General features: G+C 44.2%; 1 protein-coding gene across 2 annotated transcripts in view; it reads right to left on the bottom strand.

Annotated features, from left to right (window-relative positions):
* The window catches only part of LOC145538615 (dynein light chain roadblock-type 1-like), a 518123-nt gene that overhangs the window by 440916 nt on the left and 64188 nt on the right, over positions 1-13019 (bottom strand). For both annotated transcript variants that reach the window (XR_014077101.1, XM_081570951.1), the window contains 2 exons: positions 2724-2940; positions 1411-1475 (listed from right to left, as the gene is read on the bottom strand). The gene's annotated coding sequence lies outside the window, so the exon portion shown is untranslated. The remainder of the gene's footprint in view (positions 1-1410; positions 1476-2723; positions 2941-13019) is intronic.

Here is a 13019-nt window from a genome sequence, read left to right on the forward strand (position 1 = left end):
TGCACTAGAATCGTCGGTACCATCTACCTAGAATCTATTGTACAGAGTAAAGTAAGTCAGGAAGAGAAAGACAAACATTGTATTTTAATGCACATATACGAAGTCTATTCTTAAACATAGTTGACGGAGGGCAGAAGCCCCAGAGAGGCACAGTGTCTCAGAAAACAGGTGCCTGAGCTAATTCTAGCAGACTGCTATCAGAAACCAGGTGGCAACACCTCCTGAAAAGCAAGGATGACTTTCTCAGGCCACAAAAGCAGGTATGCAAATATGGAAGGTTCTTAAATTTCCATAACTCATCTCATTTTCTAACCCAAGTCTCTGTACTGCCGACTAGTGAAAATTTTGTTGTTGTTGAGCCGCCGAGTCATGTCCGACTCTATGCGACCCCATGGACTATAGCCCACCAGGCTTCTCTTCCATGGGATTTCCCAGGCAAGAATATGGAGTGAGTTGTCATTTCCTTCTCCAGGGGATCTTCCCGACCCAGGGATCAAACCAGTGTCTTCTGCATTGGCAGGTGGATTATTTACCGCTGAGCCACCGGGGAAGCCCAGTGAAAATTTGCTTCTAGTCAATTTAGGGTCTTCCAACCCATGGGGTATATTTTCCCTCCACTGCTTGTTTCACTGAGGAGTCGATGTTCTGGGGTGCTGGGCACAGTGCCTTGGTCACCTCAGGCTGCTATAACAAAACATCATAGGCTGGAGGCCTGAAACAACAGACATTTCTTTCTCAGAGTTCTAGAGGCTGTGAAGTCCAAGAGCAAGGTGCTAGCACATTCAATTTCCAGCGAGGGCCCTCTTCCTGGCTTCTAGATAGAACCATCTTTCAGTGTCATCAAGTGACCTCTCTGTGTGAACAGGAAGAGAGAGCTTTGATCTCTCTTCTTCTCATAAAGACGTTACTCCCAGGAACGCCCTGGAGGCCCAGTGGCTTTCACTACCATGGTTCAATCCCTAGTCAGGCAACTAAGATCCCACAAGCCACAGAGCTCAGCAAAAAAACCAGAAACCAAACAAACAAAACACCACTCCTGGGAAGCTGCTGCATAGAACAGGGAGCTCAGCTTGGTGTTCTGTGATAACCCAGATAGGTGGGATGAAGGGGTGGGAGGGAGGTCCAAGAGGGAGGGGGTATGTGTATGCAGATGGCTGATTCACTTCATTGTACAGCAGAAACTAACATTGTAAAGAAATTGTACTCCAATAAAAAATAAAAATAAATATCATATTAACAAATAAAAAATTATGGCATGGAAAAGCAATCCAGGAGAACAAAGGAACACAGGTAACTTAAGGAGGAAATGGAGTGATCCAAGGAAGTAAATTTCAAGACAGTTTCTTAACCAGAAATAAGTACTGAAACCAATGTGAGCTGTCTGGTCATACTCAGCATTACCATACTCACTGTTTTTCTGAATCAGCATTCACTCTCATTGGTGGGGAGATGGAACAATCTTGTTGCTTGACAATCTGCAAAGAGATAGTGATCTGAAGAGTTTATCAAACATTTCTCTTAAATGTTTTATTTCTATTTAGTGAGTTATTGGGCCAGTCTCAATTTTTGAACCTAGGTCCCTAAGCAAATTGGGAATAACAGAGGGAGACAGAAACTTGCGACTTTGTCGTAGAACTGATGTTCCCTGAGCTGCAAACATTAATTTTTGTTGTCATCCAAGCATTTTTTTTATTGGAGTATAATTACTTTACAAAGATGTGGTACATATATATAATGGAATATTTGTTGTTGCTGTTGTTTAGTCACTAAGTCATATCTGACTCTTTTGAGATCCCATGGACTGTAGCCCTCCAGGTTCCTCTGTCCATGGGATTTCCCAGGCAAGAATACTGGAGTGGGTTGTCATGCCTGCCTCCAGGGGATCTTCCCAAAGCAGGGATCAAACCTGTGTCTCCCGCATTGGCAGGTGGATTCTTTACCACTGAGTCACCAGGGAAGCCCATAATGGTGTACTACTCAGTCATAGTAGTACTACAAAGAAAATTAAACTGGGTCATTTGTAGAGATGTGGATGGACCTAGAGTCTGTCATATAGAGCAAAGTAAATTAGAAAGTGAAAAACAAACATCATATATTAATGCATATATGTGGAAACTAGAAAAATGACACAAATGAACTTATTTGTAGGGCAGGAATAGAAACACAGATGTAGCGAACAGACATGTGGAGGTGGAGGGGAAGGAAAGGTGGGATGAACTGGGAAGTTAGATCTGATATAAATACACTACTGCAAATATTAAATATCTACATGTACCAGGTAATGAAACGCATTGATTATTGCAAGGGAAGAGCCACCACATACCTACTAGCCTTTTAGCATCAGGGCTTACAGAGGAGTGAAAGTCATCCAACAAGGGAAAAATAAGGGGAGGCTTATCCAGTGGGTGCCATGGGGAAATTAGCAACAAGTCAGAGGTTAGGCCAGCGCTAGAACCATATGTCTGCTCCCTTGATCTCTAATGCAGGGTGTCTACACAGTCAAACACATGAGAACCAAGTACAATCTCATGTTTCTATGACAGCTTTCCAACAACTCCAGTTCATGAGACTGAGTTAAACAAAGACATATCTGAGCCAATGATGATTTCCAGGCACTTACATGAGTGTAGGAATGACAAAAATGAAATGTCCACGGAAATACTGGATGCAGTCAGGTGATCTGTGTGTTCTCCAGACCTAACACACCCCAAAGAGAGTCTCACCTTTTAGCTGCTCCTCACTGACCGGCCTCTGAAATTTTGAAGGCTTCCAAAGATGTCCCAGTTTCTTTTTAGATCTGCCCGAGATAAGTGTTTCTGATTTACCATCTCTGCAGTCTTAGCTGGACTCAGCGAGGCCTCTTTCCTGCTTCATCCTGGCCACCCTCATGATTGGGAACCAGCTCTGAGGTTGGCACCAGGAAGCTTGGGTTTTATTTCTCTGAAATAAATTAACCCCCCAAAATGACATATAAATAGAACATTGAGTAAGGCAGGTAACTGCAAGGCTTCCCCTGAAACACAATCATTTGCAAATCTCTATCAAATGAGAATAGAAAATTTCCCTGCAAGAGAAAGCGAAGACAGGGATGTGACCTAACTCTGTGACTAGAATCTCGATTCCAGTAGCACAGGTCCCACTTCTGGCGAGCTTTTTCTAAGGACCTGAGAAGTAGAGTCTAGAAATGATTCTGGAAATTGGAAATTATCCTGCAAAGTAGCCCATCATCCTCTTTCCCCAAGAAAAAGCCCTAAGACTCTGCTCCTACTTATGGACACTGATAATGGTGATTATCACTATCATCATCATCAACCCACTGTTGTCATAGGTCTCCCTCATGGACCAAGTCTCTGAAATGGAAGAGGAAGTATCTATCAACCCAACAAAGCAGGGAGTGTCTTGCACTCTCTGCCATTTACTTTCGCGGGTCAAAACCTTGGGCTTCCCTGGTGGCTCAAGTGGTAAAGAATCTGCCTGCCAAAGCAGGAGACAGGAGATGTAGTTTTGATCCCTGTGTCAGGAAGACTCCCTGGAATAGGAAATGGCAACCCACTCCAGTATTCTTGCCTGGGAAATTCCATGGACAAAGGAGCCTGGCAGGTACAGCCCATGGGGTCGAAAAGAGTCGGACACGACTGAGCATGAAGTGGTCCCTTATTTGGAATTCAGACTCAAAAAATAGGAGACTGGCTCAATCACTCCCCAAATGCCTTTGAGTAGTCAGGCACTAAGAGAAGTTAACAAGTAGAAGTTTATCCAAATGTGATCATCATCATCCAGTTCTTTAAACTCAAAAAAACAAAAAAGTCAAATGGATGAAGTCTGAATCTGATTTTTACAGAGTGTCAGTGGTATGCAATTTGATTATTTATGCATATCTCTACTTTATACCTTTTCTAAAGTCATCTAAGCCAGTTAATTTATCACAGTAACATGCGTGCCTGGGTGCTCAGTCACTCAGTTGTGTCTGACTCTTTGTGATCCCATGGATTGTAGTCCACCAGGCTCCTCTGTCCATGGGACTCTTCAGGCAAGAATACTGGAGTGGGTTGCCATTCCCTACTCCTAGGGATCTTCCCAACCCAGGGAGTGAACCAGAGTCTCCTGCGGCTCCTGCACTGGCAGGTGGATTCTTTACTACCAAGACACCTAGGAAGCCTGCAGTAACATGAAGTGGGATTAAACAGAGCCTTTTGTAGCAATCTATGGTATTAATAAATCCTTACTTCTGCACTCTGGGCTAGCTCTGGAGCTGAGTTCCTCAATGGTCAAGAGTATTATGAAACTGGAGACTTTCCCTGGAAAGGGAAGATGAAGAAGAGGAGGAGGAGGAGAAGCCTGAGGAGAAGGAGAAGAAAAAGAAGAAAAACTATTCCTAGTGAAAGGGATCCCTGTTAAATAATCCAGAGACTGGTGCCTCAGAAGTAGGTGGAAAAAGAAGCCATGAAATCCAGTCTAAAGATAAATGCCTTGTGAAAAAGGCCAAACCCACACTCAGACCTGGGGCTTTCCAGGTGATACAGTTGGTAAAGAACCTGCCTGCATTGCAGGAGACAGAAAGAGATGCAGTTGGATCCCTGGGTCAGGAAGATCCCCTGGAGTAGGAAATGGCAACCAACTCCAGCATTCTTGCCTGAGAAATCTCATGGACAGCGGAGCCTGGCGGGCTACAGTCCATGGGGTTGCAAACAGTTGGACACGACATAGCAACTAAACAACAACATAGTTGCTTTACAATGTTGTGTTAGTTTCTGCAGGATGGTAAACTGAATGAGCTATGTGTTTACGTATATCCCTTCTTTCTTGGGTTTCCTTCCCATTTAGGTCAACACAGAGCACTGAGTAGAGTTCTCTGAGCTATACTGTAGATTCTCATTAGTTATCTATTTTATACACAGCAGTGTGTATATGTCTGACTCCCCTCTACCACCGTTCTAGATTTAATACCTATATAGAGGGAGAAACATTAGACAGGTGATAAGGAGATAGATAGACAGATAGGTAGAATGAACTTCGGTCTCATTACTGTAGAAAAATCAGAAAGAATAAGAGGTACTACTCACCTCCTCTTCTTCCTCTCAAGCAACTATGTAAGGCTCTGAATCCTAGAAACTGTGCTTCTCTTGTCCACAAAATAGGGTTAAAAGACCTTTGTTTTTAAAATTCATGTGATCTTGGAGACCAGAAAACCAAAAAAAGAGATGTCTGAAAAGAGGACTAGTACTAGGGCTTGGGATTGGGTCAGCAGAGAGAGAGTAACATGACACAGGCAGACCTCAGAGAAGGTTTGAAAGATTCAAGACTAGAAGGGCACAGAGACTTATGGTTTCTGGGAGTAGCGAGCTCTATTTCCTGCTCACTTGCATGCGCATAGGAGGTGTCAGGACCACAGAGGGCAATGCCTCTGTTGGCTGCGTCAAGGTGATTAGAACTAAGTATGGGTCTCAGCAAAGGAAGTGTGTGCCAGGTAGCATAGAGGCAGCCAAACTTCAAGCGACTGTGTGGGCTTGAAAACTGGACAGTGTCATCTGAACTAAAGACCAGAGGGTGCCCAGCAAATAGTCTGCACTTTTTAAGATTTTATGACTCACAACTCAAAGAAGGCATAGAGCAGAGGGGAATGGAGCCCCAGTTGTGGCTAAGATTGAATTTTCCGTTGGCTTGGCAGGATGTGGGCTCAGGATAAATTAAAAAGTTAAAGGGAAGAAAACTTTCTTTATATCTCATGCTATATGTAGAGTAAAATTCATCTCCACTAAATAGAATTGAGCTCTGCCCCACACACAACGCAACTGCACCAGATTATACTTTTTGGTTAAGTCCCTGAATGACAGCTGGCAGCATCCCAGTTGGTTCAGATCCTGTGCTGAGCTCCCAAACAGCCCTGAACAGCCCAGCCTGGCTGGTCCCAGACATTTCAAGGCAGATCTACCTTTAAAATGCATGCATGTGTGCTCAGCGGTGTCCAACTCTTTGTGATCCCATGGACTGTAGCCCACCAGGCTTCTCTGTCCATGGGATTTCCCAGGCAAGAATAATACTGGAATCAGTTGCCATTTCCTCCTCCAGGGGATCTTTTCAACCTGAGGATCAAACCCAAGTCTCCTGCATTGCAGGCTTTACCGCTGAGCCACTGGGGAAGCCTAAACCATCACTAGTTAGAAGTTAATATTTCATGGGTTAATCCCTTACTATACTGTGGCTTTATAAGGTCAGAGTCTCAAAGCTTTGTCATAAATGCTATCCACCAAAGCCCTCAGCTTTGAGCTGGCACTGAATGCTCCAAAGTACCTCCCTATTTCAGCCACCATTCCTGCCTCAAAATTGCAAACTGCAGCCCTCGAACAGCTTTGTTTTGTTCCTGTATTTGTCATCTGTAAGGACTGAATCTGATATGAGATTACAAAGTAATAAGACTGATTTTTAAACATATCACAGATCCTATGAATCCAGATGAGCGCTGACTTTCAGTGATTTCACCATGGGAGGCTCACGTACTACAGTGAGGCTGTCACTCCAGGCACCACGACTGGAATTTCTCTGTGGAAATTGCTTGCAGGGACAATTAGACAGTTATGGAGGAAAATAGAACATCAGTCCTACCACTCGGTGGCACTAATGGCTCTCAAGTGTGGTTCATTGTTCATGTGTCAAGCCTCCCCAGCCCATGTCCTCTTCCAGTGCAAGTGTCTTATACATCACTACATAGCCCAGGCAGTGTACAGAATCCAGTATACAGGAAGCACTTCATAAATGCTTGGTAAGTAAACAGTGGGCTCCTCATTGGCCCAGGGATTATTTTTTTTCCTTCCCCCTCTTTTTTTCCACCTTCTCCACTGTTGTTGTTGTTGTTCAGTAGCTAAGTCATGTCTGACTCTTTGCAACTCCATGCACTATAGCCCACCAGGCTCCTCTGTCCACGGAATTCTCCAGGCAAGAATACTGGAGTGGATTTTCACTTCCTTCTCCATGGGAATCACCCAGACCCAAGGATTGAACACGTCTCCTGCTTTGGCAGGTAGATTCTTTACCACTGAGCCACCTGCGAAGCCTATCTTCTCCATTAAATGCTCATTATTTATCCATATCCTCTTTTTCTGGCTGCAGAAGTCACAACAAAAAAAAATATTCAAGGAGGGAGCTAGAATTGACCACAGAGCATAAAGGGACTGAGGCTTCTGTATCCATGAGGGTAGGCTGGACTAGGCTATGTCATGGTAACCAACAAACCCCAAACCTCAACAGTTTAAAATGGTGCAAGTTCATTGCTAGCTCACTGTACTGGTACAAGTGTGGAGGTAAAGGTGGGGGGCTCTGCTTCATGTAGTCAGTCATCAACCTAGGCCAACAGAAACTACCACACTCTCAGCAGATACTTCAGGACACATACAGTACAGGAGGGATGGCGAGGCTGGATTTGCTACACCAGAATCACTTTGTGGCAAATAGATGGGGAAAAAGTGGAAGCAGTGACAGATTTTACTTTCTTGGGCTCCAAAATCACTGCAGACAGTGACTGCAGCTGTGAAATCAAAAGACAATTGCCCCTTGAAAGGGAAGCTATGATCAACCTAGACAGCGTATTAAAAAGCAGAGCCATCACTTTGCCAACAAAGATCTGTATAGTCAAAGCTATGGTTTTTCCAGTAGTCATATACGTACGGACGTAAGAGTTGCACCAAAAACAAGGCTGAGCACTGAAGAACTGATGCTTTCGAATTGTGATGCTGGAGAAAACTCTTGAGAGTCCCTTGGACAGCAAGGAGATCCAACCAGTCAATCCTAAAGGAAATCAATGCTGAATATTCATTGGACGGACTGATGCTGAAGCTAAAGCTCCAGTACTTTGGCCACCTAATAAGAAGAGCCAACTGATTGGAAAAGATCCTGATGCTGGGAAAGATTGAAGACAGGAGGAGAAGAGGGCGACAGAGGATGAGATGGTTGGATGGCATAACCAAATCAGTGGATATAAGTTTGAGCAAACTCAGAGAGATAGTGAAGGACAGAGGAGCCTGATGTGCTGCAGTCCATGGGATCACAAACAGTGGGACACAACTTAGCGACAGAACAGCAACAAGAACAACCTGGAAATAACATAATTTTACCCACAGCCCATATGGCCCACTGGTCTCATGACCCCACTGTAAGGAGGGACAGGGAAATAACTGTCATTATCCCATGTTCTTGGAAGAAGAGGAATACCAGCCCAAGATATGGGTAAGTATTTGAATTCTCTACCACAAACCGGCTCTGGACGTCAGCAACACCAGATCAACGACCTCATCAAGTGTGGTATCTAGTTATATTCATGACCGCTCAGTGGATCATGCCTCCCAGAAACTATTCCTTTGTTTCACTCACTCTCACAATGGCTATGAACTTAGCCAAGTTACTTTCTTTGGCCAGTGGGACATCAGCAAATATAACGCAAGCCAGGGATTTATAAGTGCTTGCATATTGAGGCTAGCTCTCTTGGAATGCTGCCACTACCCTGTAGAAAGTCCAGGATATCTGTTATAGGAACCACACAAAAAAGAAGAGAGGTCCCTCCCTTGATAGCCCCAGCCAACTGGAAGATGCACACAAGGCCATCTCCATCAGCCAGCTCCCAGATGAACTGACAACCAAGTGTAAGCATATGACTGAACCCAGCCAACACCATGTGGGACGGAGATAAACCATCCAAGATAAGCTTGCCCAAATCACTGAACCACAGAAGAGTGAGCAAATAAATGGTTCTTGTTTGAAACCACAAAAACGTGGAGTGATTTATTGCACAGCATTAGGTAACTGCTAAAGCAATTCCTATCCAGAAGATGGGTACTGCCATAACAAAAATCTAAACCATGTGGTGTTGGCTTTGGGACAAGCCAGTGGATAGAAGCAAGGAAAGCAGTGAATAGACTGTTAATAGAGGCTGGAGAAATGGTGAACAATCTTCTACTGTATGCTAAAAAGGTAGTGAGGAAATTGTCACTAGGAGCTGGGAAAAGGACAATCTATGTTACATGGTGGCAGAATTATTGGCCAAAATGTTGTCTACAGTAATTTAAATGATATAAAGGACCTGACTGAATTTATGGATTTAGGGAAGGAAATTTCTAGACATGATGCTGAAGAAATCAATTGGATGCTGCCTGTTATGTATGATACTGCCGCTGTTTAGTCGCTAAGACTGTGTCCAACTCTTTGTGACCACATGGACTGGAGCTTCTACAGGATTTCCCAGGCAAGAATACTGGAGTGGGTTGCCATTTCCTTCTCCAGGGGGATCTTCCCAATCCAAGGATTGAACCTGTATCTCCTGCATTGGCAGGCAGATTCTTTACCACTGAGCTACCTGGGGAGGCCCTGTGTATGTTAAGACACTACCAAAGAGAGATAAGCCAATGGAGACACTGTTCAGTATTCAGGCTTACTTTAGGAGAAGAGGAGAGAGTCCAGAATTTTCCAGTTTAGAAAAAATTAAACTGTTTTTCATCTCTAGTATCTCCAGCCAGGCAAAGATTCTCCAGTAAGAAATGGCCCCAGCATAACAATCAAATCAGATCTATTCTTGTAAGCCCTCTGAAAGGAAGTGCCTAGGAGACCCTTTCAGTGAGACAAAAAGACTTCCGAGAATCTTGAGGGTATTGGCCCACAGCAACTGACATGCTCAAAAAAATATATGGACAAAATTCTGAAGAAATAGGGTTAATCCCACTAAAATCCCTAGGAAATGCATAAAATTTTTAGGAGAATTTTATCAATGAAAGCACAAGGTTGGACTAAAAGTGAAAGAGATAATTCACAATGAAAAGAGACCACTGGACCTTCACTTTCTACAAGCAGGTATCAGACTGACAAGGCTACTTAGCTACAGACACACATCATTTCCTATGGGTAAGAAAATGCATCTCAGAGGATGGAGCTAAGAGCTCAGCAGGAAGACCTAAAAGCCACAGAGAACAGTTGGCTAGGTAACCTTCTCAGGAAGTAGAATCAGGTCCCATTCAAGACACATTTTCTGACCCACATAGGGGAAGCCATAGGGGATGAGATAGTTGGATGGCATCACTGACTCAATGGACAGGAACTTGGGCAAACTCTGGGAGATAATGAGGGACAGGGAGGCCTGGCATGCTTCAGTTCATGGGATTGCAAAGAGTCAGACATGACTTAGCGACCAATAACATCAACAAGGGGAAGCCAGTGTGACCAGTTGGGCTTCATAATTGCTGTAGCCTAATGACTGCTTTGTGGTTCCCATCCTCTCCATTTTAAATAGGAGTATCTATCAACAAGGTCTATCTAGTTGCTTTCTCACAACTGTGTTTTAGAGGTATGAGAATACAATACTTGTCTTTTAACTTCAAGGTCGCTGTATCAAGAGAAGCTGCAGCTGAAAAGCCATGCTCAAGAGGTCTTATCTGTATGATAATCTGGGGCAGATCATCAGATAATGGACTTCCAGCTTGATATTATCATGAGATAAAACTTTGGGGGTTTTGGGAATGGTGAGTGTATTTTGCACATGCCAGAGAGTGATTTGCTGAAGCCAGAGGATAGACTGTCACATATGGTTTTCTACAGACAACTTATTTCTTCCATCCATGCAATGTGAATCTGCAGCTCCTTTCGTTACAAGGTGAAACCTATTTCTCCACCCCTTGAATCTCAGCTGGCTCCATGACTTGCTTTAGCCAATCAAATGTGGCAAAAGTAATATTGTGTGACCTCTGAGCCCCAACCCCAAAAGGTCTAACAGCTTCTGCCCTCATTCTCTTGCAAAGTGGCTGTCACCACACAAAAGAAAAGCTGATGTCATCCTGCCAAGAAGGGAGAAACCAAGTAACAGAGAACCAGACACCCCAACCAAAAGCCCTACCTGGGGACACGTGAATCAGACCAGACCAAGATGTGAATAAATCCATCTTGGGACATCCAGCCTTCATTGAGATGGCAGATGAATGCAACCACAAAATTAACCCCTAGTAAGACCTAGTAGAACCACCCAGCTAAGCCAAGTCCATATTTAATTTCAAAACCATGAGCAAATAAACAATTGTTGTTTTAAGTCAATATCTTCGACATGGTTTTTGTACAAATAGGGCTTCCCTGGCAGCTGAGTCTGTAAAGAATTCCCCTGCAATGCAGGAGACCCGGGTTCAATCCCTGGGTCGGGAAGATGCCCTGCAGAAGGGAATGGCAACCCACTCCATCATTCTTGAATGGAGAATCCCAAGGACAGAGGAGCCTGGATAGCTATAGTTCATAGGGTCGAAAAGAGTCGGACACACTGAAGTGACACGCACATGTATAAATAATGTGCTTAATCACGCCAGTCGCCCAGTCTTCCCGACCTAGGGATTGAACCTGGGTCTCCTGCATTTCAGGCAGATTCTTTACCATCTGAACCACCAGGGAAGCCCTATGTACAAATAAGACTAATGATTTAGTTAATGTATCTTTGCTATATAAAAGCCAACCATTAGTAAATACTTTATAATACACAGTGTTTATTTGATTTCATCCCTGATTTATATCATAGTTGTTGTTATTACTTCTGCTGGCTTCCCGTAGATAAAGAAACAGAAGCTCAGAGACATTAAGTAACTAGTCAGGGCTGTGCAGCCTGTAGGTGAACCAGGACTCAAATTTTCCAGTTCTAAAAGCCAAGTAGTTCAAAGTCCTGGATCAAGGAAAGTGCACCTGAGGAGACACACTTGAGGAGCTTTATCTGCTTCTGAAACTGATGCAGATCATGAGATAATGGATGTCATGTCTGATGCCATGTTGAAAAATAATTTTTTGTTATACCACTGGTGCCTCTTAGATGCTTCAGTTACATAATATTAACATAGGTTGGGAATTCAAACCACTAGAACTTGACGACTGTGAATCAACAGCTTATCTATGGGCAGGTGGACCAGCATGGAGATGCATGAAATAGACAGATCTTAATGAGACCAAGCACATCCCTGCTTCCAGGTCTTTGCACTTGTTCTTTGCACTGCATGAACCACTCCCCAAGGAGCCCATGGGGCTTGCACCTTTCCACTCTTTTAAGTTTCTATGTTGCCTTGTCTGTAGGGTCTTCCCTGGCTACCCCAACTGGAAAGTGAAAGTGAAATTGAAAGTTCCTCAGGCGTGTCTGATGCTTTGCGACCCCATGGACTATACATTCCACGGAATTCTCCAGGCCAGAATACTGGAGTGGGTAACCGTTCCCTTCTCCAGGGGATCTTCACAACCCAGTGACTGAACACAGGTCTCCTACATTGCAGGCGGATTCTTTAACAGCTGAGCCATCAGGGAAGACCAAGAATACTGGCATAGGTAGCCTATCCCGACACAAGATTCAAACCGAGGTCTCCTGCACTGCAGGCAGATCCTTTACCAACTGAGCTACCAGGGAAGCCCATGGCTGCCACAGCTGGACACATGCACAGTCTATTCCTCTTTCTAGTTTGCTTTGCTCCACAGCACTTACCACCCTTTGACATGCCATTTGTTTTACTGGTTTGCTTGTTTATTTATTTACTGTCTGCCTCTCCCCATGATAGAGAAGGAAATGGCAACCCACTCCAGTACCCTGGCCTGGAAAATCCCATGGACAGAGGAGCCTGGTAGGCTACAGTCCATGGGGTCGCAAAGAGTCGGACACGACTGAGCGACTTCACTTTCACTTTCTCCCCATGAGGATGCAAGCTCCATGAGGTCAGGGATTTTCATTTTGTTTTAATAGTGCATCCCCAGGGCCTAGAAGAGTTCCTAGAATGTAGTAGGTGTTCTGTAAATGCGTGTTGAGTGAATGATTGTTGTTGTTGTTGTTTTAGCCACTAAGTCATGGCCAACTCTTTGTGACCCCATGTAGCCCACTAGGCTGCTCTGTCCATGGGATTTTCCAGGCAAGAATACTGGAGTAGGTTGCCATTTCCTCTCCAGGGGATCTTCCCAACCCAGGCATCGAACTCCCTGGCTCTCTGTGAATTCTGTTTTCTGCACCTCTTGCGAAATCAACATTCCCTCGGCCT

Source organism: Giraffa tippelskirchi, chromosome 1 (assembly GCF_054371585.1).
Source record: "Giraffa tippelskirchi isolate mGirTip1 chromosome 1, T2T-mGirTip1v1.2.pri, whole genome shotgun sequence".
NCBI lineage: Eukaryota > Metazoa > Chordata > Mammalia > Artiodactyla > Giraffidae > Giraffa > Giraffa tippelskirchi.